Raw genomic sequence first — 27797 nt, 5'->3', positions numbered from 1 at the left:
TTGGTCTGTATATATAGATCAAGGAAAATCGGTAAAGGGAAGTTCAGAAATTGATTTTTTTTCTTGCTTTTTATGATTCATGTATGTTAGAAGATAGGTTCTTATCAGTTAACATTCAGCAGATCACTTCTCTGTCAGTTTAGAGAATAGTAATTGTGACTTTAACTGGCAAATCATCTCAAAATTGTAAGTGATACTTCTTCAGAAAGAACAAGCTCTTCTTGTCACAGTGCTAATAGTGTACTGAAGTAACATCATGAGGCCCAAATAAGAGACACTTTTCATGGCAGGGTGTAGAAAGGCAAGGACTGATGTTCCTGACGCAACTGTGATCCTGATTCAAGGAAGCTTGGTGGACACATGAAGATTAGCCCCACTTCCCATAGCGGAGCTAGGAGCAGGATTTAGGGAACCTAGAAGAGAGAGATGGGACTACTGTCAGAATGACGGCCATACAGATTTGGAAATGAACACCTCATGGCAGTAGGATTAGGAAATATTCCTTAAGGTCAATTGATTCTATCATCAGACAAGCTATTTTTAAAAGTGTTTTTTAAAACCTCCATATAGTCTTACTGGGGCGCGGTGCTTATTTCTTCCTTCCTTTATCTTGGCAGAACATCCCTATAATAGATTTCCTACAAGGAAGTGCCAAATTCTAATATCAAACAGTTATACTCGGAGCAAATAAAATTATTCCACATTCCCCTTTGCAGACCAATCATTGTTACTATAACCCATTATATTTGTAAGAATGTACCCAATTTCTTGATACACTTGTACGCATTTGAACATACACACACACACACACACACACACACGTATGTATTTTGAGATATGGACTCGTTTTGTTGCCCAGGCTGAAGTGCAGTGGCGTGGTCATGGCTCACTGTAGCTTCTGCCTCCCGGGATCAGGTGATCCTCCCACCTCAGAACCCAAGTAGCTGAAACTACAGGCACTTGCCACCACACTCAACCATGTTTTTTATATTTTGTAGAGACAGGGGTCTCCCTGTGTTGCCCAGGCTGCTCTTGAACTCTTTGAGCTGAAGCAATCCTCCCTCCTCAGTCTCCCAAAGTGCTGAAATTACAGGTGTGAGCCATCGCACCTGGCCTAAACCTACATTTTGAAAGATCTTCATTTAGTAAAAATCCAACCAAAGGAGTGAGTAAAGCGTGACAGTAAATGAGACAACAAATAGACACACTTCAAAGGTGACTAGACCTTAACAGAAATGAGAATACTTCAAGACAGAGCTCTCTTCCTGCAGCTCCTAAATCTAAGTGTGGGCTGGGAGGGGCAGGAGAGGCAGGAGGCCGCAAGGTGTCCTTGTCCTGGAGTAGAGAGGATCCATTTTAGGGTTAATTACAATGGTTGAGAAGATGCCCTGAGAGGAAGGTGATCTTTTGAGTCATCAGAATTTAAAGTCCAGCTTAACAGTTGCTCACATACTGAGAAACAAACACGGAGGATGGGCAGTCCTCAGCCACCGGTGTGACCTGTCAGCATCCTGTACTGGTCATTATCCATCTACCAGATCTTCAGACCTCTCTGAAATTGTTACCTATCATTGAACTCTAATTCTAGGAGGTTGCTTGAGTTTTCTTTACTAGTTGGGGGGAAAAAAGCAAGGAGGACCTATTCTTCTTTAGTTTCATCTTAAAATGCACTTCACACTGAATAATCCAGAGAGTTAAATGGCATTTGCTGTCGTGAGTTTTCTAGTTTTTGCTCACAGCAAGATTAACAAAAACATTCAGACTTGCATGTGATATCAATTCAGCAATATCAATGCTTTCCAGCCCCTTTGGAAGGACAAAAATACTGACTACAAAGATGCTGCTTTCTCTCTTCTCATCTTTTTTTTTTTTTAAATGCATTCAGAATGTCCATGGCATTTATTATTATTACTACTATTATATGAGAAATGAACCATACTCACTAAAGAAAGATCCAATGATGTGCTGAAGTGGTAAGATAATTCTCTTTAGATTTTATCCTACGTTGCCAAAGCCCCCAAACTCCAAAGCATAATAGTGACAGTATTAATGGTTTCAAAGAATTGGCAAGTTTTAAGAGATTGGTGTAAGACTCATGGGTATTTTAATGACAAATCATCATTTATTTAAATCCAAGTAAATATCATCTACTAACCTGTATCAGAACAAGACATTAATACTTTGTTTGATTCTTTAGGCAAAATCACATTAAACTTAAGTAATCCCTCCCAGGGATTGTGCTGAAACACCTGTTTTCTTAAGCAGCATGTCCTCCGTGAGAAATAAATTCAAAGTAAATAAATAGGACACGAGACCATTTTATAATTTCTGCCAAGGTAAAATCAAAAAATACATCCAAAGTTAAGCCCAGTGAAAACAGAAATATGTGACAGGTTTGTCGACTAATAACCCTGTGTTGTTAATTCAGGTTATCTCTATATAAAGCTGTTTGATTGAGTCTCATCTTATAAAATATGTGTAACCGAGTTGATGCCAAAACCTACTTCATAATGTACTCCACTTTCTTTTAATCTTGCTAGCAATTCAGACAGAAAATATACTTTAAACATATCAATATTATGTTTATTTTTAGCTTATTCATTTATAGAATGTCAGAGCAAATTAATATGGACCCAGAAAAGGCTAAATTTTAAGATGGGCATTTTTAAGACCTAATATGTTTTACTTTCAAAACAGTACCCCATGTGTGTGCCTTAAGGATCTTAGTGTGTTTAGACTGTGTATTTCCTAACTATTTTTTGAACAAAGATCTGATGAACTCCCCTACATATGTCAATACTCAACTCATAGCAAAGGCATTTTAGAATTCTTCTCTATCCTCCTATTTCCTTTTGCCCTAATCTTTAAGTCACAGCAGGTGCCATACCATATATATTATTACTTGGAGATTCTTTAACTCCTCTCCAGAATGTCATATCTGGATGTTTATACTTTTGTGTATGACCCTGTATTAGTCTGTTCTCACCCTGCTAATAAAAAGGAAAGAGGTTTAATTGACTCACAGTTCAGCATGGCTGGGGAGGCATCAGGAAACTTACAGTCATGGAGGAAGGGTATGCAAACATGTCCTTTTTCACATGACGGCAGGAAGGAGAAGTGCCAAGCAAAAGGAGAAAAGCCCCTTATAAAATCATCAGATCTCATGAGAACTCACTCACTATCATGAGAACAGCATGGAGGAAACTGCCCCCGTGATTCAATTACCTCCCACAGGGTCTCTCCTATGACACATGGGGATTATGGCAACTACAATTCAAGATGAGACTTGGGTGGGGACATAGCCAAATATCAGTCAGTCCCCTAATGCCTTTTAGTGGACACATGAATAAACAAATTAATACCTGCATTATATAAGGGCCTAGAATTGAATCATTTTAAAATCACATGAATAGTGAAACAAATATAAAATTTTTGTAGCATCTACTAAAATTTAGTGACTATTAAATAGAGATACACATTTTCATAGACAAGAAGCTTCCTTGCTGCTTATAGCCCTTTCAAAAAGCCAAAAAAGAAATCAAAATAATAACAGAAATGTTATGGGGTCATCAGATTGATTAATTTGGCTTAAAATGTAAAAAACACACACACACAACAAAACTAGCCAGAACAAGAAAAATACTTTTGTCCTAACAATTTCAAATGCTTGATATCATTCACGTTCTGAGATGCACATCTTTGGTGATGGCTTGTTTGTTTTTGATAGTGAAAATGTGTTGCTGTAACAAAACCATAAAAGGCTGTGTGAGATGGAATCTGGAGAATCCAAAGGTATTTAAAATAAATATTTCTGCCCTTATTTCCACCCCTGACTTTAGGAATTTTGAAAACAGATGTCTTCTATCAAAGATAGTAGCAGATTTTTTTTCTTCTTTAACTTGGCAGGGACATTTGCATTTTCTATACTCTCAATTCCCTAATAGGGAAGGAGTTTGTTTTTGGTTTTTTCTCTTGCATTTTTCCTGATTTAGAGCTGTACCCTGAGGGATACAGATAGTATGGCGCACTGGTTAAGCTTGGTGATGGGTTTTATAGTTCAACAGTACTAAGTTCAAATCCCAGATTACATAATAATAAAAGCTCATGTTTGTGGAGAGCTTATGAGGTGTCCAGCTTTGGTATAATAATTTTTGCATGAATTATTTCAATATCATTTGATTTTTCACAACTTAATATATATTATTATACAAATTTATAGACAAGAAAACTGATATTTAAAGTATTAAGAAAATTTACCGAAGGGATTCAGCTAGTAAGTGGAAAGATGGGATTTGAATCCAGGTCTGCTTAATTCCAGAACCATGTTTTATCCACTACACTCTAACCACCTACTAATTGTGACCTTGGACATGCTCCTGCACGTCTCTGCATCTTGTATTATTGTAGGGATGAATTAATATTTGTAAAACATTTAGGACGCAGTGCCTGATATAAAGTAAGCTTCAATAAATCATAACCTCAAAATGGTTGTTTGCCTTGTCTGTTAGACAATTAGAAAAAAATTATATTTTATATTTATTCACATATTTATATTTCACATATCCTTCATTCCATCCTGTAATTCTAAATTTCCATCTAGTATTATTTCTCTTTAGCCTGAAATGCTCATTCCTTTACCCTTTCTTATAGGACGGATTTGCTCACAGCAGATTATCTCCACTTTTGCCTATCTGAGATTTTCTTTATTTTCTCTTCACTTTTTTGAAGGTTATCATTTGAAGGTTATATTTTGAATGTAGAATTCTAAGTTCATGGGTTTCTTTTCTTTTTTTTTTTTAATTTTAGCGGTTTGGTGATGCCAATCCATTACTTTCCACCCTCCTTTTTTCTGATAACAAGTCAAATGTATTATTGTTCCTCTACATGTAATATTGTCTCTGGCTGTTTTTAAAACTACATATTTGGCTGGGTACAGTGGCTCATACCTGTAATCCCAGCACTTTGGGAGGCCAAGGAAGGAGGATCACTTGAGCCCAGGAGTTTGAAGACCATTTTGGGAAGCATAGGGAGCTCCCATCTCCACAAAAAATAAAAAATTAGCTGGGTGTGATGGCATATGCCTATAGTCCCAGCTACTTGAAAGGCTGAGATGGGAAGATCACTTGAGCCCGGGAGTTGGAGGCTACAGTGAGCTGTAATTGTGCCACCACACTCCAGCCTGGGTAACTGAGTGAGACCCAATCTCTAAAAAAAAAGAAAAGACTTTTTCTTTGGTTTTCAGTAAATGTGTCTAGTTGTGTAATTTATCCTATTTAGGGTTTGCTATGCTTTTTGAATCTGTGTGTTGATATTCTTCATCAAATTTGGCAAAATGTTGTCCAATATTCCCTCTTTTTTTTTCTGTTATCTCTCTCTTCTCTCCTTCTGGGACTTTAAGTATATGTGTGTTTGACCACTTGATACTTTCACATAATTTGTTAAAGTTCTGTTCAATTTTTCTCAATTGTTTTGCTTTCTGTGCTTCAGTTTTAATAATTCCTACTGACCTGTTTTCACCTTTACTGATCCTCTACTTTGTGTTGTCCAACCTGCTACTGATCTTAACAATGCTTTTGAAACTTCAGATACTGTATTTTTAAATTCTAGGGGTATCATCTGTTTCTCTTTTAGAGTTTCCATCTGTCTCCTGAATCTACCTGTCTCTTCATTTATTTTTCCTGAAGATCCTTTAACAGTATTTATTGTAGTCATTTTAAAGCCCTTGGCTACCAATTTCACGTGAGAGATCTGTAGGTCTGTTTCCATTGATTCATCTTTTTCTTGGTCATAGGTCACATTTTTATATTGTGTTTTGTTTTGTTTTTCGGGGTTTTTGTATGTTTAGTGATTTTTTTTTTTTTTTTGAGACAGAGTCTCACTTTGTCATTCAGGCTAGAGTGCAGTGGCATGATCTCAGCTCACTGCAACCTCTGCCTTCCCGGTTCAAGCGATTCTTCTGCTTCAGTCTCCCTAGTAGCTGGGATTACAGGTGCGCATCACCATGCCCATCCAATTTTTTGTATTTTTAGTAGAGACGGGGTTTCACTATGTTGACCAGGCTGGTCTTGATCTTCTGACCTCAAGTGATCTGCCCACCTCAGCCTCCCAAAGTGCTGGGATTACAGGCATGAGCCACTGTGCCCGGCCCATGTTTAATTATTTTCTAAAAGAAATTTACAATGGGCATTGTGCATAATGATACATTACAGGGATTCTGTGCTCTGCAGTTTCCTCAGAAGAGTAAGGAGGCTTTATTTTTAGCAGGCAGTTAAAACACTAGTGGATTACCTTGATGCTTTCACTGTTTGGTTTTAGTTTGGGGCTTTGTTCAGGTGAATCTATTTCTGTTTTGATCTTTGTTTTGGGATGCGATTCTTATTCCTAAGGTGTGGCCATTCTGAGTTTTAATGGAAAGTCCAGGATGTTCACCAAGCCCTGTTAACTTACTAAGACTTCAATGCCAAATTCTGTTAACCCAGACTAGGCAGATGTTGAAATCTCGCCCAGCTACTTCAGCCTTTGAGCATTTGATTCCCACTTAAGACATTCTTTTCAATTGGCATTTCAGAATATCGCTAAAAATATGAAGGATCATTTTGTGCAGATTTGAGGATCTGCTCCCTTTGGTGACTGCTTCATTTATAGAATTTCTTCCCTCAATTTTCAGGTACTCTGGCAGCCCTGAACTCTGACTTTTGAGCTTCTCAGCGCAGAAGGATTTCTATTCTCTGACAGAGCTCTAGACCCCATATGCTGCACGGACTGGGGATTTCCCTAAAAAGAAATGCCAGAACAAATATATATGTATTACTCAACTTGTTTTGATTATTTCAAGGATCATATCACCTTCATTTTCTGCCTGCTTTTGGTTGCTCTTTGGTAACTCAAGCGGTTGCGTTTTATATTTTGTACAGAGTTGACCATTGTTAATGGCAGGAAATTATTCTAGTATATGCTACTTGCTATAACCAAAAGCCAGCAATGTGTGTTTTTAATAAATTATGTTATAAATGTTAATTATCTTTTTATCAGTGAGACACTATGAATGTTAAATTTTTGGCATAGGACCACATCTGACATAGAAAGCGCTTTCAAATTATAAGCCCATCATCATTAGAGGAATGAGTTAGAGCTTATCAGAAGGACAACTAAAGAGGAGACAACCACAGAAGAGAACGTTGCAGTACACACAAAGCCCTGCAGCAGCCCGAACTCATGATAACCTGCTGTCATTTGCACAGCATCCACTGCAGCTGTGAAGTCCTTGTAGCCAGATGTTGCCTCTGAAAAAGTCATTGTAAAGTTCATAAACTCAAAGCAAAGACTTCCAGTCTCTATGTGGTGTAGCTAACAGACTAAGGCTTAGCCAGATACAGAAATCAAAGAAATAGATAATGTTAGATAGATAATGTGAGTCTCGACCTACTGTGGCTAACAGACTAATGCCTCAGCAGATAGAGAAATCCAAGAAAAACACAAGACTTATGACATTTCAAAATAATTTTCTACATTGGAATAAACAAGTCTCATTGGCGACAGATCATGTTCATACGCTTCTACTTCAGAAGCACGTAGAAAATTGTGCTGCATAATGTGCTCATGTAAAATGTGTGGTACAGCACCTACTTATGGCTCCTATCTAGTGTTTTAGACACTGGTTGCTTTTATTTTTATTTTATTTTATTTTATTTTATTTATTTTTTTTTTTGAGACGGAGTCTCACTCTGTCACCCAGGCTGGAGTGCAGTGGCGCGATCTCGGCTCACTGCAAGCTCCGCCTCCCGGGTTCACGCCATCCTCCCGCCTCAGCCTCCGAGTAGCTGGGACTACAGGCGCCGGCCACCGCGCCCGGCTAGTTTTTTGTATTTTTAGTAGAGACAGGGTTTCACCATGTTAGCCAGGATGGTCTCGATCTCCTGACCTCGTGATCCACCCGCCTCGGCCTCCCAAAGTGCTGGGATTACAGGCTTGAGCCACCGCGCCCGGCCTATTTCATTTTATTTTATTAAGAAGGAGACTCGTTCTGTTGCCCAGGCTGGAGTGCAGTGGCTCGATCTCAGCTCACTGCAACCTCCGCCTCCCGGATTCAAGCAATTATCCTGTCTCAGCCTCCTGAGTATCTGGGACCGCAGGAGCACGCCACCACGCCCAGCTAATTTTTCTATTTTTAGTAGAGACGGGGTTTCACCATATTGGTCAGGCTGGTCTGGAACTCCTGACCTCAAGTGATCCACCCACCGGGGCCACCCAAAGTGCTGGGATTACAGGCCTGAGCCACCGTGCCTGGCCTCTGGTAGCTTTTAAATACAACTATGGGCCGGGTGCAGTGGCTCAGGTCTGTAATCCCAGCACTTTGGGAGAATAACGTGAGCAGATCATTTGAGTTCAGGAGTTGGAGACCAGCCTGGGCAACATGGTGAAACCCCGTTTCCACAAAAAAATTTAAAAAATTAGCCAGGTATGGTGGCATGTGTCTGTGGCCCAGCTACTCGGGGGGCTGAGGTGGGAGGATTGTTTGAGCCTGGAAGGTGAAGGCTGCAGTGAGCCTAGATCACACTACTGCTCTCCAGCCTGGGTGACAAAGTGAGACCTGTCTCAAAAAAATAAACAAATTATAAATAAATAAATAAATAAAGCTATGAAAATACATACAAAGCACAGCTGGAAAAAAATCAACAAATATTTATTGTTGAAATATTTGAAAGAAATATCATGAAATATTTAAGAAATATTTGAAATATCATGAAAGAACCTCCATAGAGTACCTAAATATTGGCTTTGTTCTAAAAATTATAAATGCAATAGAAACTCTGTAAAGAATCCTGGACAGATAAACGCTCTAGAAAGCACAGCAAATTAAACTAGAATTTGAAAAGTGAAAGTAGAAACTATAGAAAAGTTGGATAGCATCCAGATACAGGGATAAACATAACCAAAAAATCTAGGCAATAAAACATATGATGGAGAGGAGAGCAGGTCAGTTTAATTATGGTGGTGAATACATGGTAGAATATGAGATTGAGTTAATAGTATCGGGTAAGGTGAGGATAGAGCAAGTCAAATGCTATGGGGGAGGAGTTTGATCCTGCCAACATGACATTTTCCAAGTCTAGAAAATAGTAAAGGGAAAATGGTACACTTTAAGAAATACCTTTAATGGAAAGGCATATTTGCTATTATGATATCACACATTCGATTTTACTTCGTATTGCTTCTGAAATTTTTTTAATAAAAAAGAGAAAACACAAGACACACTCAAGCAGCAGAGGAAAATGTCCGAGACAGATTTTGCACTCAGTGGAAGTTCAGTTACTGTGATAATTATGGAGATAATTATTATAATGAAATATGAAGGGAAAGCCTTTTTGCACAGCCTGGCTTCATGCATTCACCCCTTTAGGAGCATATTTCTACTCTAGTATAGTCAGATAGTTTTAAAAGCAATTTTATGCCATACATACTGAAATTGACATAAAAGAGACATTTATTTTGTGCTCTGAATCATACAAATTCTCCTTTCATTCATTCAGGTATTCAGTCAGCCATTTATTATTAACTGACTGTCTACAATGTGCCAGACATCATTTTAGACACTGGGGCTACCATGGCAAACAATTTGATGATTTTCTTCCTCCATGGAGTCTACTTTTTGGGCTTGATCCTTACCTACTCTCTCTGCTTCTTTGGGGTCACAGCCTTCCTGCCCGCTCTCCTTCCTTCAGATTGATGGACAGTCTACTCTATTTTAGTTTGAAACCTCAGTTTCCCTGTCTTCTCTCTCCTTTCCTTCTTAGTTTCATGAGATCTTGAAGAACTTCTGGTGTAAAATCTAGCTTTGAGAATTGCTTCTTTTATATCCCAGCCTGCATACAGAACAATCCCAAGTCAGCCTCAGCCTCCTAAATGGGACCCAAGCCCAAGACCTTGGTAGGTATTTGGGAACATAGCTGGAAATTAACCTATTTCACTTTGAACAAACTAGTGAAGATGTTGCTGAATAGATTCAGTTTCAAGATGTAACAAGGGGTTCTTATTGGTATGCATAATATAAAGCCTCACATACTTTTTCCTCAGTCTATTAATCAAGTGTCTCCTCTTTTATGTTCTCTCTTTTGTTGAAATAAAGCAACAACCATAGCTCCATCATGTAACTCTTTCATTTTGTTACTCTTTCACAGGAGGACACATAATGTTAAATCCTAATGTTCTCTGTCGCAAGAAGAATTAAACCATATCTTGAGGCTGAATTATTTTTTATGTGGTATGAATGACGCTAACTCAATATAGATCTCAAAGCAGTAGAACCTATCATCAGTGCTTTGGTCTCCTAGTATTTCGGTACGTCAGCAACTCCGTATGCATGGAGTTGAGAGAAGCTATGAGGCAGTTGAGGCCAGTGCTGAAAGCAGAGCTGGTGACCCAGAGCTTATAAACCCTGTGCATTGATATTAATAGCTTGATTTCTAGAAATCAGTTTTATCTGAGGCCAGCTGTACTAATAGCCATAGTTCTAAACATCTTAGTACCTCTTCTATGGCCTTCCAGGCATATTTATAAAATGAATTCATGTGGTGTTCATTGACAGGTATTTAGCCTATTTAGCAGATTTTATATTACTAGTAGCAAAGAAGTTCTCATGGCAAAAAGACCCCTGCATATAACTATGCCAACTTGGTTCAGAAAATCTTAATAAGGTCTATAAAAATATTCTCAGTAATAACAGACATGCCAACAAAAAGATTTATGAGAATGAGCAATTACACTTTACTTTCATTCTCTCTCTCTCTTTTTTTTTTTTTTTTTTCTCCAAAAAACGGATGGCTTCTACTATAAATCAAGAACAAATTCCAGGATAAAATGTCTATGAGTGGAACAGTTAACACAATGGCTCTGTAATTTCCTTATGCATTTTTTTTTTTTCCTTGAGATAGGGTCTTGCTCTTTCACCCAGGCTGGAGTGCAGTGGCACGATCTTGGCTCACTGCAATCTCAACTTCCCAGGCTCAAGCGATCCTTCCCACCTCAGCCTCCAAGGAGATGGGACTACAGGCACATACACCATACCAGGCTAATTTTTGTATTTTTTTTTAGAGATAGGGTTTTGCCATGCTGCCCAGTGATATGGTTTGGCTGTGTTCCCACCCAAATCTCACCTTGAATTGTAATAATCTCCACGTTTCAAGGTCAGGACCAGGTGGAAATAACTGAATCATGGAGGCGGTTTCCTCCATGCTGTTCTTGTGACAGTGAGTGAGTTCTCATGAGATCTGATGGTTTGATAAGGGGCTCCCCCTTCGCTTGGCACCCATTCTCTCTCCTGCTGCCCTGTAAAGAGGTGCCTTTGCCGTGATCATAAGTTTCCTGAGTCCTCGCCAGCCATGTGGAACTGTGACTCAATTAAACCTCTTTTCTTTATAAATTACCCAGTCGCAGGTGTTTCTTCATGGCAGCGTAAGAACAGACTAATACACCCAGGCTGGTTGATTTAAGTCCAGATGGTGACGTGGTAAATTTATTATTCAGAAAAGACAGTAGAAGATGACTGAAGAGCCCCCGCTATAAAAAGTTACCAGAACTTTCAACCGCTTATTTTCCAATTTCAGAGCCCAAGCTACCTCAACTGTGCCTTACTGCCATGACTGAGGCCACAAGACATGGCATCCTCAAACTGGGGACTATATTTCCAGGCTTCTGAAGAACTCACTAGAACAATCTAATTCATAAAATATTCCATAGCTGTGATAAGTGTGAGTCCAGTGGAATTAAAATGAGAATTTAGATATATAAGTATAGTAGACACATTGGGTTATCTGAGGGGTCCTTCTCTGGAATTCCCTTATCCCCACCACTAGTCACAGGGGCAGGTTCCTAACAGTCATCTTTAGACATTGCGACAAGGCCCAATAGGCTCCAGTCTTATCAGTCCAGTGTTAATCAGCTAAGCCAAGCAACATCCCTTTCTTGGCAATTTTGAGGGTGGCCGAAGAAATTTCAACTTCAGTTTGTGCTGGTGAAGGAAAATATAAACACTGAGGCCATATTTTCTGCCACATAGATCAGGGGCTGAGGAAATAGCCTGGAAAGATGGAGAGGAGAAAGAAAGGGAAATACATGGAAAAGGAGAAGCAGAGGATTGGCAGTGAAATGGTAGAAAGTAGGGGGCTTGGAGGAGGTTTCCCATGATGCCTGTTTCTGTTGAATGACTACTCTGTTAGATTGATGCTCCTATGTGTTTCTCTAATTCCCTCAGACCCCTTAGGGTGTCATGGATTTCCTAGTATCCATATAATAAATCCTCTTTTTAAAACTTCAGCTCTCTCTAGTTGATTTACATTATTTGAGCCCCAAAGTCTATATAATACAAGAAGAAAAATTAATCCTAAAACATAATTTCTAAGACATTTAAAGTAGACGTTCATTAGCTGTGTCCATTTTTCCTATTCATATCCTGCCCATGCATGGGGATTTCATGTCCTGGACTTGTATTAACAAGTCCTGGCTTCTGCCCTTTGTGTCTAACCACCAAAATCCAGGTCAAAATGCAGGTATTCCAGGAAACCATCACATCTTCACCAAGCCCCTTATGATTTCTTCATAAGTCTCTTCCTAACATCTCTCCACAGCCCTAAGAACACACTACATTATTCTTCATGTGTTTAAATGTTGCCTTACAATCATTCTTAAAATGCTTTGTTTGATTATGTTTTTTTCCTCCAGAGAGACAATGAATTATTTGACAAAAGGGATAAAATATTTTATTTAAAAAAAGAGTCAGAAAGGAAATATTTTACTGATTTACTTTAAGTAGTCCCTGTACTATGAATTGCATACCATAGGTGCCCCATAAATATGTTAACGGCCTCTAGCACATTGTGAATTGGTCATGAAAATCCCAATTTTCTAATACTCGAAGTGAATATTTGAAAACCACTGACTTAAAGAAAATAAGATAGTGATGATGTCTGCAAAGGGCAAAATGTTAACCATCCAAAGTTTACCTATGATGTATTACTTCACTAATAGATTTCCATTTTTCAAAGAGAAGCAGTGTCAGAGTTCTAATGCAAATTCTTTTATGCATAATATATCTGGGTGACTAACCCCAGAGGTCCTTCCTTCTAAATGAGGCCAAGCAAAGGGCAGTTCTCCTGTGAGTCCAATGCCTTGGATTAGATTTCCCAGGCCTAGCTCATCAATAGATACAGGAGATGATAAACATTTTAAAAAGAACACATGCTTGCAGGGAAAACACCAAACTGTCAAGAAAACGACACATTAAAACCTTTGAAAAAGTGTTTGTAAAAAGTGCAGGGGGAAAATTTTTAGATTCTAATCTAAAATCTATAATATGTCATTTAAAAAAATTACTCCTTTTCTAATGAGACTATTTTTTAATGGTAGAGGTACCCCAAGACATTTTTAAATTCATTGGCAATTGGGGAATAATACAAATTGCATGTACAAGAAATTTTAATATTTTCAGAGGGCCAGGAGGAAGCTATTGTACAAAGCTGACATACATAGAAATTTTCTTTAATGAGTCTCAAATTTTATACTGTCACATGCCCTGAAGCTGCTGGGATGGGAACATTTTTGTAAATCTAAAATAAATAACTGGAGTAGATTTGTTACTCACAGAAAAACACAGCATGTTTACATGAATACCTCTTCTACTTGATTCCTTTGACCTGAGAACTTGAGTAAAACTCTGAAAAAGCTGCCAAGTTCCAAAACTGGGAATGGGCCCAGCCCGGCATGATTTTTATTCTCTTCCTCTAGCTGGACACAGTATCTTAAGTGGACAGGGTTAAAAAATACACAATTCAATTTGTTTATTATTTTTCTTTAAGTTCTGGCATACATGTGCAGAATGTGGAGGTTTGTTACATAGGTATACATGTGCCATGGTGGTTTGCTGCACTTACCAACCTGTCATCTAGGTTTGAAGCCCCGCTTGCCTTAGGTATTTGTCCTAATGCTCTCTCTCCCCTTGCCTCCCACCCCCCGACAGGCCCTGGTGTATGATGTTCCCCTCCCTGTGTGCATGTGTTCTCATGTTCAACTCCCACATGTGTATGTGTATGTGAGAACATGTGTATGCCATTCAATTTTTACCAAGCAATATTCAATTTTTACCAAGCAATAATTTTTACCAAGCAATATTTTTTTACCAAGCAATAATTTTTACCAAGCAATAATTCAATTTTTACCAAGCAATATTTGTGCTTCTTTTGAGACTGCATATATACAAAGAATAACAAATAATTTTGTTTTAGTCATTGGTTAGATGTGAAAAGATTTTCACAACAGTCTTCTTGTTTTGTTTTGTTTTCCTATTTCCCTATCTCTGCCTTCTCAAATCTAGTATTCCATGGATTTTTATCCTGTGGTGCTCTTTGCCCCAGTGTATTTCGTACTCAAATCAGCATCTGCTTAAACCTGCAGACCAGCAGTCTTCCCCTAGCCATGGCCTTGATAGATGACATCTCTGGTTATCTCCCAGGTCAAAGGACCTTTGGTGACTTGTCAAGTTAGGAAAAGCCAGTAGGAAGCAGGAAAGAGTATCAGCAGAGAAAGGGCAGAAGAAAAACCAGCAGAGGAGCTGTGCTCTTGGGGGGTCTATCTGTCAGGGGAGCAGCCATACCTACCCATTTACTGTGGCCACCATGAGACCCTCCAGGCTTTTCTTCTCTTTTCTGGAGTCTGACCCAAGTACTGGTCATTTTATCCACTGATGTTTTATTGGCTCCTTCTTCCAGTCTTATCTCAAGGCATTTGGTTTCAGGACCACAGAAATTAGACATGCTTGCTGTCTGACTCAGAGGGTATGTGACCATTTTTTAAAAATCTCAATTCATTACTCTTCCCAAATTATAGACCTCTTGGTTAACTGGATATTTATCAGAAAGCTTGCTTGGCTCTTGCTAGACTGACCATAAACTGGGATTTCTCCAGTCAGAGTTTCATATAAGCAGCCATCAAACTCTAGGCAAAACCATTCTACTATAGTCTACCCACTCTTAGCCAACTTGTGGAAAAATCTCTCAGAGACACTTGATGTCCTTTCAAGAATAAAGCCCTAGTCAACTGAACTCTCCTCTCCCTTTCTTTTGACTTTCCTTATTTTAACCTGTCTTATCAGAAAGTTGTGAGAAATTACACATTTCTTGTAATATTCCTTTGGCTTGGGGTCACAGAAAGATACAGCAGTGAAGATAAAAACATTAGAACTTAAAACAACCAAAAAAGCAAATTATAATTTTAGCTAAACGTCTATTTTCCTTTTTGATTTCTCCTTAGAGTGACCTGTATCACAGCATTATCTTATTTGAAGTATTTTTTTCCTCATTGGTTTTATGGTTTCCACATTATGTGAATGACCTGCCATTTTTTGTGTGTGTTAAAAAAATGAAAATTTTATCTACAAATTTACTCTTTTAATATATTTTTGACCTTATCATGCCTTTAATTATTTTTTTCCCACAAGGCACATTACATTTTTTGTAACAGGAAGAAATAACTTTCAGATGCAGGGAGCTCTTGGAATGAAAGTTTGAGTATCTTAGAAATTCAAATAATCTTGACTTTTGGATGCAAACAAAACATAGGGACTTGCAAATGTTTGTGACTGCTAATAGAAATGCGTCCTTTCATCCAAGGGATTTTTCAGTATTTAAAAAAAGCTGGTGAGAATGCAAAATGGTACAGCCACTTTGGAAGAAAGTTTGGCAGTTTTTCAGAAAACTAAACACATTCAAATCATCTGGCAATTTTGCTTTTTAATATTTACCCAAATGAATTGAAAACTTATGTCCCCACAAAAACCTGCACACAAATATTGATAGCAAGTTTATTCATTATTGCCAAAACCTGGAAGCAGCTAAGATGTCCTTCAATAGATGAATGGATAAAAAAATCTGTGTTACCTCCAGACAATGAAATATTATTCCTGAAATGAGAAATAAGAATCAAAATGAATGGTCTATCAAGCCACAAAAAGACATGGAGGAAAAAATACATAGTGCCAAGTAAAAAAAAAGGCCAGTCTAAATGCCTACATACTATATGATTCCACCTATATGATATTGTGGAAAAGGCAAAAGTATAGAGACATAGATCAGCAGCTGCCAAGAATTCTGAGAGAAGAAAGGCAGGATGAATAGGTGGAGCACGGGGGTGTTTTAGGGCAGTGAAACCATTCTGATTGATACTGTAATGGTGGATGTATGTCGTATGTTAGTCGAAACCCATAGAATTTACACTCAAAAGACTGAACCTTAATGTAAACTACAGATTTAGTAAGAATAACACATCAACATTGGCTCTTCAATGCAACAAATGTACCACACTAATGCAAAAATATTAATACTATTGTTGCAGGGCAAACCACCAAATTGGGGCTCAGCCCAGGAAACCAAGTGCATTTTTGGCTTCATGTAGGAAAAAATTCAAGAGCAAGCAGACAGAGTAAAGTGAAAGCAAGTTTGTCAGGAAAGCAAAGGAATTAAAGGGCGGCTACCCACAGGCAGAGTAGCCCTAAGGGCTGCTGGTTGAGTATTTTTATGGTTATTCTTTGATCATATGCTAAACAAGGAGTAGATTATTCACAAGTTTTCTGGGAAAGGAGTGAGGTATTTCCCCATTGCCGAGGATTTCTTTCCATTTTAGACCATAGAGGGCAACTTCTGGGAGTTTCTGTGGCATTTGTAAACTGTCACGGTGCTGGTGGGAGTTTCCTTTAGCATTCTCATGTATTATAATTAGCATGTAGCAGCAGCAAGGGTACCCGTCGCCATCTTGGTTTTGGCAGGTTTTGTTTGGCTTCTGTGTGGCATTCTGTTTTATCAGCAAGATCTTGTGACATGTGTTTTGGGAAACTAGTCTTGCAAACTCCTATCTCATCAGGAGAAATTGTCGGGGATGAGGATGGGGCAAGGCAGGGAATATGTGGGATCTCTTCATATTTTCTGCTCAATTTTTCTGTAAACCCTAAACTCCTCTTTTACAAAGTCTATTAATTTAAAGCAAAAATGAACTTGCTTCTTCTCAATTATTACAGAGTAAGAAAGTCTCAATGGCTTTCAAAGCTACTTTTGGTAACTTCATGGTCCTTTAGTAGGCTGGCAGGCAGAAGGAACATGTAGCACAAGGTGCATTTTGTGTGCCAGCCTCTATGCCAGGTGCTTTCCATGCATGATCTCAGTGGAGCCCTGGAAGGTGGTTATTATATGAAGCATTGAGGTTTAGAAAGATTAAATCATTTGTCCAAGGCCATGGTGCCTGGAAATGGTGAGCTAAGTCTCAAATCAGGTCTTTCTGGTTGAAGGAAGAAAGGAGGCAAGTCCCCTTTCACTCTCGAGGCTGGGGCAGGGTGCAATGAAGTGGTAAAGAGAAGCTTTTCACTACCCTTCAAGGAGCCCACTCTAGTTGTTACAGGAAAGGGGTCCCGATCCAGACCCTAAGATAGGGTTCTTGGATACCATGCAAAAAATAATTCAGGGTGAGTCCATAACTGAAAGCAAGTTTATTAGGAGGGTAAAAGAATACAAGAATGCCTTCTCCATAGACAGAGAAGCCCTGAGGGCTTCTGGCTGCCCATTTTTATGGTTATTTCTTGATGATATGCTAAACAAGGGGTGGATTATTCATGCCTCCCCTTTTTAGACTATATAGGGTAACTTCCTGACGTTGCCATAGCATTTGTAAACTGTCATGGCATTGGCGCGAGTGTAGCAGTGAGGATGACCAGAGGTCACTCTCGTGGCCATCTTGGTTTTGGTGGGTTTTGGCTTCTTTATTGCAAGCTGTTTTATCAGCAAGGCCTTTATGACCTGTATCCTGTGCCAACCTCCTATTACATCCTGTGACTTAGAATACTTTAACCGTCTGGGAATACAGCCCAGTAGGTTTCAGCCTCATTTTACCCAGCCCATTCAAGATGGAGTTGCTCTGGTTCACGTGCCTCTGACACAGTTAGAACTCCATGGGCTCCAGAAACCATGCCAAAGCAAAGCCCATGACTACCCTGTGTCCATCCCAAGATTTTCCTGCTGTGTTGGGCACAGCAGGGAGTCTCTCCCTGAGGTGACCAGGAGTTCCTGAGTCAGAGGGAAAACACAACAGGAGAAGAATGGCTGTGTAGACGGTCTGCATAGTTGATCTGGTACTAATATATCTTTCAGAAGACCCTTGCAACGTCCTTTATGATCCTCTCAGGATATTTTTATTACAATTATGGGCAACAGCCCATGAAAGATATGCCACAGTTCTCAATTTACCCAAGCAACTACCATACTCTTTTCTTTACTTCTGTTCTTACATTAAAAAAAAAAAAAAAGTTTCAGGGCTTACATATTACCTTTGCTAATTTTGAAAGAGAAGGAAAACCTGCAGAATGAAAAGCTCAAATAGCTCACTTTAAAAGCACTTGAGAACAAGAGAAAGTTTTATGTGATTACATTAATAGCAGTGACAAATGCATGTAAAACACTTAACCGTGGTCTGTGATGCAAAGAAAACCCATTTAGGTGTCATTCATCTTTTTCACATTAGTACAATGAGTACTCTCTGCTTTCTCTTCTCAGGCAACACTTGAATTAGAATGCTGCATTTTCCAGAAGCAAGACTTCTAACTTTTCTTTCTAGCACACCCTTCTGTAGAAATGGTTTAACCTCTGAAGCCCAAAAATATGAAAACGAGATCTTTTTTTCCATCTAATTCCATCTTCCTAAAATTTTTTTGGAAACACTTTGTCTTTGAAGGGACCTAATTTTTCTTTACCGATTGGCTATCTCTCATATTTTTCTTTTAAAGAAAATAAAGTATGCAAAAGACCAGGCATGGTGACTTACACTTGTAATCCCAGCATTTTGGGAGGCCGATGCGGGAGGATCGTTTGAGTCCAGGAGTTTGAGACCTGCCTGGGCAACATAGTGAGACCCCCTCTCTACAAAAAAGTTGGGAGATGTGTGATGTGTGATGGCACGTGCCTGTAGTCCCAGCTACTTGGGAGGCTAAGGTGGGAGGATCTTTTGAGCCCAGGAGCTCAAGGCTGCAGAGATCCGTGATTGCACCACCACATTCCAGCCTGGGCAATAGAGTGAGACCCTCTCTAAAAAAAAAAAAAAAAAAAGCAAAAAAGCACAATATACCCACTGGTAAGGTAAGGTATTTCCTAACTCAGAATCATGAAGAATAGAAAAGAAGCAGGGAGATGACAAAGAAGAAAACAGTGACGACGTGTGGAGAAAAGGTGGAAGGGTGCGGGGAAGAGATGGCGAGGAGACAAGTGAGGAAGAAACGGAGGTATTAGAAATGGCTGCTCTGAACATGCATCAACCCAGCTTCCCACAGCCATGGAGGCCGCACAGCATGAAAACTTCCAGAAACTTTTGCAATTCTTCCCCTCCACTCCTCCTAACTGCCAAATTCTCCCCACTCCCCAGTCAAGTTTTACAGGTGAGAGAAACTGTATGATGTGTGAAAAAAAAGATTTTATGAAGACTCAGATGACCCACCTCTAACTAACCGTGAGCTTGCCAGGTCATTCGGCTCCTCCAATCTTCTATTTCCACACTAGAAATAGCAGGGAGTTGGGCCTGAAGATCCCACAATCCCTTTCATCCCTGACTTATTTGAAAACTCAGACTCGGAGAAGTTACTTGTGCAAAGGCACATAGCTAGCTAGGGGCAGGGCCAGGCTGGATCTAGGGGCTCCTGGGGAATCATAAGGTTTTTATAGCTTCCTTTAGGTGGAGTGGATTGTGCAGAAATTTATTCCGTGGACTAACACAGGCACCCACCTTATTGAACCACCCTGTGTTCCCCCAAACCTCCTTACAATTTTGGTTTTTGTTTTTACATTTTTCCTGGAAGGTCAAGTCAGCCTGTACAAGAAACCCAGCAGTAGTGGCTGTCTCATTTTCACTGTGAAAGTGGAAGCTTGGAGAAGAGCAGCCTGTTTACTAATGAGAGCAGTGAGGTCGTACCTCACTAGAGAGGAAAGAGGACATCAGGCAGGTAAGAGCTTCAGAGGGTCTGGGTGGAGAATCAGTGCCAGTCTCCTCACACCAACCTCATCCCTTCCCCCACAGTTGCACACTGGAACTGGGTGGACAGGAGGTCCAGTGTTGGCTGTCCCTCCTCTCTGCCCTTCAAATAAACATTTAAAGACTCCCAAAGGGATTTCTTGCAAACTTGAGTTTCTGATGTGGAAGGAAATGTTTCCAGATATTTTTAAAAAATCACAACAAGCTCCAACATCACACAAAGGAAAAGAAAATAGTTAGATTTAAAGCTTTGAAGGAATATTAAATAAGAGACAGAATTTTGGCTATGCCAGATATGAATGCCAGTACTATAGGAAAGAACCTCATAAAACATATCAAGCCCAGGCAAAAATAAAACAAGCAAAAATAGACTATCATTTGAACTATAGCAGGCCCATAAATTCAGCTCCAAAATTACAGCCAACACACATACCATATTGTACAACTGAGCCCGCAAAAGAGGAAATTAACAATAAACCAAAAAGTTTTTAAAAATAACATGTTGAAGTAAAGAAAAAATGCAAAGCTACAAAAGTCATAATAAGTAACTTTCTTGGAAAAAACACCAATGAAGTATCTGATTTTCCTTTTTAAAGATTCTGGATTGCAGAGAGCATCTGAGATCGTGGATGAGTCAATATGGGTGGGTAGGTTCAGCGTGTTTGACAAATAAGTTTTGCTCCTCACCAGGACATTTGGATGATACATAAATAGAAACCTTCTTTTCATCTTGAGAAGCATAAGGAAGTGCTTTCTCAGAGTGAATATTTTCCTCAAATCTCTTGGAAAATAGAAAGAACATTTATTTCCATGTTTCTTGTATCTAGCAAACTCTATTGACCTTAGGTTGAACTTGAAAACATTGTTCTAGTACAGTCTCTCTGTCAATTCCCAACTTGTCTTTCTTTACCATCTCTCCATGGTCTTAGAAACACCATCTCCTGCAGTACCTCTCTATTTATTTATTTGAGGCAGAGTTTCACTCTTGTTGCCCAGGCTGGAGTGCAATGGTGCGATCTCGGCTCACTGCAACCTCCGCCTCCTGGGTTCAAGTGATTCTCTTGCCTCAGCCTCCCAAGTAACTGAGATTACAGGCATGCGCCACCACCCCTGGCTAATTTTATATTTTTAGTAGAGATGGAGTTTCACCATGTTGGGCAGGCTGGTCTCGAACTCCTGACCTCAGGTGATCCACTCTCCTTGGCCTCCCAAAATGCTGGAATTAGAGGTGTGAGCCACTACGCCCGACCCTCCCACTTTAAAGAATGCTTTTTTGTTTGCTGGAAGGTTGGGTAGAATCCCCTCCAGTGCTAATGCCAGTGTGTGAAGTTGAGCACAGGTCACCAGCGTCTGCCCCAGCCTCCCAGCAAACCTCCCTGACTACAGGGGGCTTTTGTGCAGGGCGATAAGCTACAGTGCTGCATGCTGGGACAACAAATTGAAGGTCACCATTGACACACCCTTGTTAAATCAAGGTGTTCTTTTTACTTGCTTGCACCTGTAGCTCACACCTTCCAGGACCTGGGGAGAACAGAGAATCTTTCATGCAACTTGCTCGAGAACCAGGCCCCACTCCAGCGTTCACTGTGCCAGGCTGCTGTGTTTCTGGAATGCTGAGCTACGTTCACATCCATTTCCACCCTCTCTAGAAAGCAGCAGCAGGGCAGCTCCCAGGCTGGGCTGCTCCCAGGCTTGGCCTCCTGTTGCCAAGGCCTGAAGTTTGTGGTGTAAGAGGTGGGTTATGTTTTCAGAAGGTGATACTCTGCTCCCCTGTTGCCGCCTGCTTCTTACCGGTAGTGTTCGAAATTTAAAATTCAAATTTGTCATTCACATCTGGTGTTATTAGACCTGTTTATTTCAATAGGGAGTAGGAGAGATGACTATACATAGGCCCTACAGAGTGAAAGGAATCGTACGAAGGAAACAGATCAGGTGCTTGTGTTTTTTGGTTTATTCGTTTCTTGGCTGCAATTCTCTTTGAGTCTCTCTTACTTAGTCTCTGACCCACAGTTGGAGCTAGAATACAGATCGCTATCCTTAGAAGGAAACTGAATAATTAAAGGTCATCTAATACATCGTCATTCTTTTATATAACCTCCAAGGGAAAGCCACTTAGGGTTAACAATACCATATGGTTCGGTTTTGTAAAAGTAGAATTATCATCGTAATCCTAGAATGTCATGCTTTCTACTCAGCATAGACCCGATGCTCATTCTTAAATAATTGCCGTTAAGTTAATTTGCTAGGGTATGTACTAGGGTGGACATTCTAAGGCATTCTGTTCCTTCAAAGAGCTGATGTTTGAAAATCCCAACTGTTTGTACTTATCTTAATTGCCAAATATATGATATATGTTTAATTGCTATATATATATATTTCCCCTTATAACACATTCTGCCTTCAAAAAACTCAGACTTCTCTCTGTTTTCTTTTAGATCAAATCTCAAATATAAGAGGCAATAGCGTTTCACTGTTATTCACTTATCAAATGTAATTCCATGAATATGGTATGGAACATAGGAATTCACGGGATTCTGTGTGGCAGTCCTTTCTTGACTGCCTTTGGAAATACTGGGAAAAGGCAGAGATACGCAAATGCATATTTATCCTATTGGGGAATGTCTGATTGAATTGAGTCGTAGCATTTCTCCATTTTTGGGCAGGGAGCATGGGCTGAACAAAGGGGAAGCTGGGAATTTAAGCTAGCCTAACTCTGGCTTGGGCTATCTAAAGGAAAAATGCTTGATTTTAGATTATCTGATGCTTTGTGTCTAAAGAGTTTCCCAACATTTTTCACATGAGGTTTACTCAGAAAATAAAAATATTTATACCACAAACTGGGGTCAACTTAATCGTATTTGGAAGATAGTTGAGGATCTTCTGTGCTGCAAGTGACTTGCTCAAGAGCTTGGCCCATCTCTGGCCTTATCTGGCTGCCCAAGGATGGGAAACATCCTTATCTTGGAGTGCACCAGTTGGAATCCAAACCCCAGTTTAGCTGCCCTGGAAAGTGGGATTGCAAAGCAGACAGGATTTGTCTTTTCTCCCCCATCTTGATCAATTTCATTCAATACATGAGTATTTAATAAAACTCTAAAACATGATGTCACTGGGCTCTTAATTGTCCTGCATGAAATGATCAGAGCTGTTCAAGACATGAAAAACAAATCTGCCAGTTGCATATCTGAGACTGTTATTATTATTTTAAAAAATGTATCATAGAAAAAATGAATTATTCTTTATCTTTACCTTCAATTACTTTATCTGTATTCTGGCTATCTGCATATCTTGTCCAGTCTTGCCACCATCAAGAAATTACTCCTTTCTTGGCCCCAGTTGAAACTTTTATTCTCTATCAATTAAAAATAGTTCAGGTTAAGAGGTATTTAACTCCATCTATTTAAAAGAGTTTGTCATCATAAGTCAATCTTTAATTATTGGAACACACAGTAACATAGCAGGCATTTTTTATTTCCTCACAAAATCGCTGGGACTTTCTCTCCTTAATTATGTCATTTTTCAAGGAGCAGATATAGGGAAGCCATTTTTCTTGCCGAAGAATCCCATGAGCTACCCTCCTCTTCCTTCTTGGAATCTTTCCCTTTCTTCCCAAGTTCAGAGAGAAAAGAGCCATCAATTTGGAAGAGTGCGTACTAGCAAAGGTAGCTGAATTTTAGAAACTTAAATCTGACTTTCATGAGAAGTGCTTCTTTTATCTTGTTCTCAATTGTCTTGAAAGATTTACTTTTGGTTTGTAAACATCAAGCTCAGGCATGGTGGCTCACACCTGTAATCCCAGAACTTTGGGAAGCTGAGGCAGGAGGAAGACCTGAAGCCAGGAGTTCAAGACCAGCCTGGGAAACATAGTGAGATCCCGTCTCTACAATAATTAAAAAAATTTAAAAAATAAGAAATAAAAACGTTAAATTGCCTGAAACTTCAGCTCCATGTTTCAGAAGAGAAACAATGATCATAATATCATGAAGACAAAACCAGTTTACCTCCTGTTTCAGCTTGATTGATTTCAGCTTGATGCTTGATTGTCCACTGATATCATAGTAGCCTAGAAGCAGTGTGGTGAGGGGAGCCGCACCATCCAACAGAAAAACCAGACTTAGAATCTGGAAGACAAGTTTGAATCCCGATTTGGCCACTTCCTAGATGGGTGATTTTGTTTTGATTACTGAAGCTCTGACTTGTCTCTGCTTCTTCATTTGTAAAATGGGCACTTTTTTGGTGTGTTTATAGTAACTTCATTCTTAAAACCAGAAACAACCCAAATGTCCTTCCACTGATAGAAAGAGAAGCTTGAGTACATCCATATAAAGGACTACTACTCAGCAACAAACATGAAAGAACTACTGATAGAATAACACAGATGGATCTCAGTTTCATTATACGAAAGAAGCCAGACTCCAAACCTACATATTCTGCTGATTCCACTCAAATGATATCCTGGGATAAGCAACGGCACAGGAATCGAGAACATACCAGTGAGTCCCATGGATTGGAAGCATGGGGAGGGTTTGATACCAAAGGGACAATATGATGGAATGTTTTTGGGTGATAGAATATTTATACATTCTATTTATACATTCTGATTGTGATGGTTATACAACTGTGTGCAATTATAAAAGACCATAAAACTACATGACAAAAAAAGTGAAGTTTACTGTATGAACATTAAAAAATATATTTGAATATGATAAATCAATTGGATTTTAAAATCATCTGTGTGTTGCTTCTTTTAAGGAAACTCTGTGTCAATTAGAATCTACAGTCATTCCTTAGTATCCATGGGGGTTGGTTTCAGGACCCTCCATGGATGCTAAAATCCATAAATGCTCAAGTTTCTTATATAGTATTTGGTATGTATGATAGTATATATACTAAAATACTATACTATTTAGTGTACTATGTGTATTTCATGTATATATATGTATATATAATGTTATAGTATTTGCATATAACCTAAACATATCACCCTATGTACTTTAAATCATCTCTAGATTACTTGTGATACCTAATATAATGCCTACACATCATTTCATTCATGTAACTTCACACAGTACTTGGCATGCGACAAATTCAAGTTTTGCTTCTTGGAACTTTGTGGGACTTTTAAAAAATCTCACTGCTTGATATTTATTCAAAGGAATGGAAAATGGTATATTGAAGATATAGTTGCACTCCCATGTTTATTGCAGTACTAGTCACAATAGAATAGTTTATATGGAATCAATTTAGGTGTCCTACAGCAGGTGAATGGATAAATAAAATGTGTCACATATATACAATGGAATACTATTCAGCCATAAAAAAGAAAAAAAGTAATTTGAGGCAACGTAGGTGAGCCTGGAGGACACATGTTAAGTGAAATAAGTGAGGCACAGAAAGATAAGTACCACATGTTCTCACTCATATGTGGGAGCTAAAAAATTTGAGCTCATAGAAGGAGGAAGTAAAATTACGGTTATTTGAAGCTGGGAAGAATAGGGGCATGGAGAGAATGGGGAAAAGTTGGTTAGCTGATACAACATTACAGCTAGATAGGAGGAATAAGCCTTAGTGTTCTGTAGCAGTATAGGGTGACTATAGTTAATAATATATTGAATATTTTCAAATAGCTAGAAGAGACAATTTCAAAGGTTTTTAACACAAAGAAATGATAAACTTATGAGGCAATAGATATGCTAATTACTCTGATTTGATCATCACACGTTGTATACATGTGTTGAAATATTATTCTGTATCTCTAAATTAAATGAGCTATTAACCCTAGCTCAAAGAGGTTGATGTGCAAATGAAATGAGACATAAAAGTGTCTGAGCACACAGAATTCCATCTATAAGTGGTAGTCTGAAATTAAATGGATGATGCTATACTGTAGTTTATCTAGGTATTTCTTAAGCCACCACTCTGCTACAGGGTTTTGGATTTTAATTAAGTGAATCAAGGGTAACTATCACTTTCCACCTCAGCCTTAGGGGTAGAAAAAGGATAAAGTAGGACTCACTTCTACATTTAGTCTTGCCCTAAATTTGTAATATCAAGCCAAGCTTCATTGGGAAGCCAAGAACTCAACCCCTTCAGGGCTAATTCCACCACCCTGGAGACCTGCTGTCTCAGAAGCAAAGCCCGGGTCAAGACTGATCTTGAGGATGTCTTCCTCTGTATCAGGACCCAATCTCCATACCTGCTGCACATTAGAATTTCATATGGAACTTGAAAAATACTGAGAGCAAGGCTATAGCCCCAGAGATTTTGATTTAATGGTCTAGGTTAGGACCTGGGCAATAGTAATTTTTTAAACTGTCTCCAGTGATTTCAGTGTGCAGCCAGAGCTGAAAACCACTGCTCTAGATATTGCAGATCTAAGTGACCTGGAGACATTAGAGCTCAAGGTTGTAGTTGGAGGCATCTGATGGCCTGATACTGAAGAACCCTCCCTTTCTCAGATGCTTCAAGCATTGAGTCAAGAGCAAGAGAAAAGGGATTGCAGTGATAATCTCACTTCCAAAAAGAAGAAAATTAGCAAAGTAAGCTTCACCCCGGGCAAATCCTGGGCGATGATAAAGAGCCCTTTTCTTGCCTGCCTGTGGGTTCCAATTTTCCAAGTAGCACTTGAATAACAGAACACTGCAGATTTTTTACAATGTAGTTCCAGAAGCCTCATTTAAGCTGATATCATTATGGACTTTTAAATCTCCTGCCTGCATTTAGTTCCTTGGTTTCTAAATTAAGAAGTACTTAGAATGTAATGACTTACTTAGATTGCTTGTTCTCTAATGGTGGTTACAGAGCTGTGCTCTTAAACCACTGCACGCAGAGGATATTTTGATCAAGTCACAGCCAATTGTCTTAAAAAGCCAAAGTCAGAAAGAGCAATGTGAAAGCATTCAAATGATGGGAATAGAACAAAGATTTCTTCATTTCCAGTCTTCTTTATCAGTTGAATCACATAATAACAGTCAGACAGGGCTACTCCTCTCTTTTGAAAGAGTGACATGTATATGTCTTTTCCCCTTTCTCTTACAGATGAGGATCTCTGACCAGTTGTAATGACCATATTTCTTTTCTGCCTCACCCAATGAAACCCTTTTTGCCTAATAAAATCCAATTTATTTATTTATTTTTTTGAGACGGAGTCTCGCTCTGTCACCAGGCTGGAGTGCAGTGGTGCAATTTCAGCTCACTGCAAATTCTGACTCCCTGGTTAAAGCAATTCTCCTGCCTCAGCCTCCTCAGTAGCTGGGATTACAGGCACGTGCCACCATGCCCAGCTAGTTTTTGTATTTTTAGTAGAGACGGGGTTTCACCATGTTGGCCAGGATGGTCTCGATATCCTGACCTCGTGACCTCCTCCCACCTTGGCCTTCCAAAGTGCTGGGATTACAGGTGTGAGCCACTGCACCCAGCCAATAGAAATCCAATTTCTACTTTCATTCTTGTCTGTTCGCACTTCCAAATAAACTGAAGATCTTTTTGCTAGAATGGTCCCCACATTCCTTTCTAGTGAGCAAAGCCTCAAACCGAGTAAATGGTAATCTTAAGCATCTTAACAGAGCAGAAGCAATATCTCCCCTGTCATTGCTAAATAATTAGGAGCTACATGAAGAATTATATAAAAACTACAATTTCATGGAAAAATAAATATTTCTGACTTAGGCATCTGCACAAGTAGGGGATTCATTTAACCACCTGATCCCAAATCAAAGTTAAAGGACTTCTCTGTCCTTATACTACTT

General features: G+C 39.2%; 1 long non-coding RNA gene across 1 annotated transcript; it reads right to left on the bottom strand.

Annotated features, from left to right (window-relative positions):
• Positions 1-24587, bottom strand: LOC139359214 (uncharacterized). Its single transcript, XR_011615129.1, has 3 exons — positions 24475-24587; positions 23299-23401; positions 1-413 (listed from the first exon to the last, which is right to left on the bottom strand). It is a non-coding gene; the product is annotated as an uncharacterized lncRNA (long non-coding RNA).
• Between the last annotated feature and the right edge of the window lie 3210 nt (positions 24588-27797).

The sequence above is a fragment of the Macaca nemestrina genome, chromosome 16 (assembly GCF_043159975.1).
Source record: "Macaca nemestrina isolate mMacNem1 chromosome 16, mMacNem.hap1, whole genome shotgun sequence".
NCBI lineage: Eukaryota > Metazoa > Chordata > Mammalia > Primates > Cercopithecidae > Macaca > Macaca nemestrina.
This window is presented reverse-complemented; position numbering and strand designations above follow the sequence as displayed.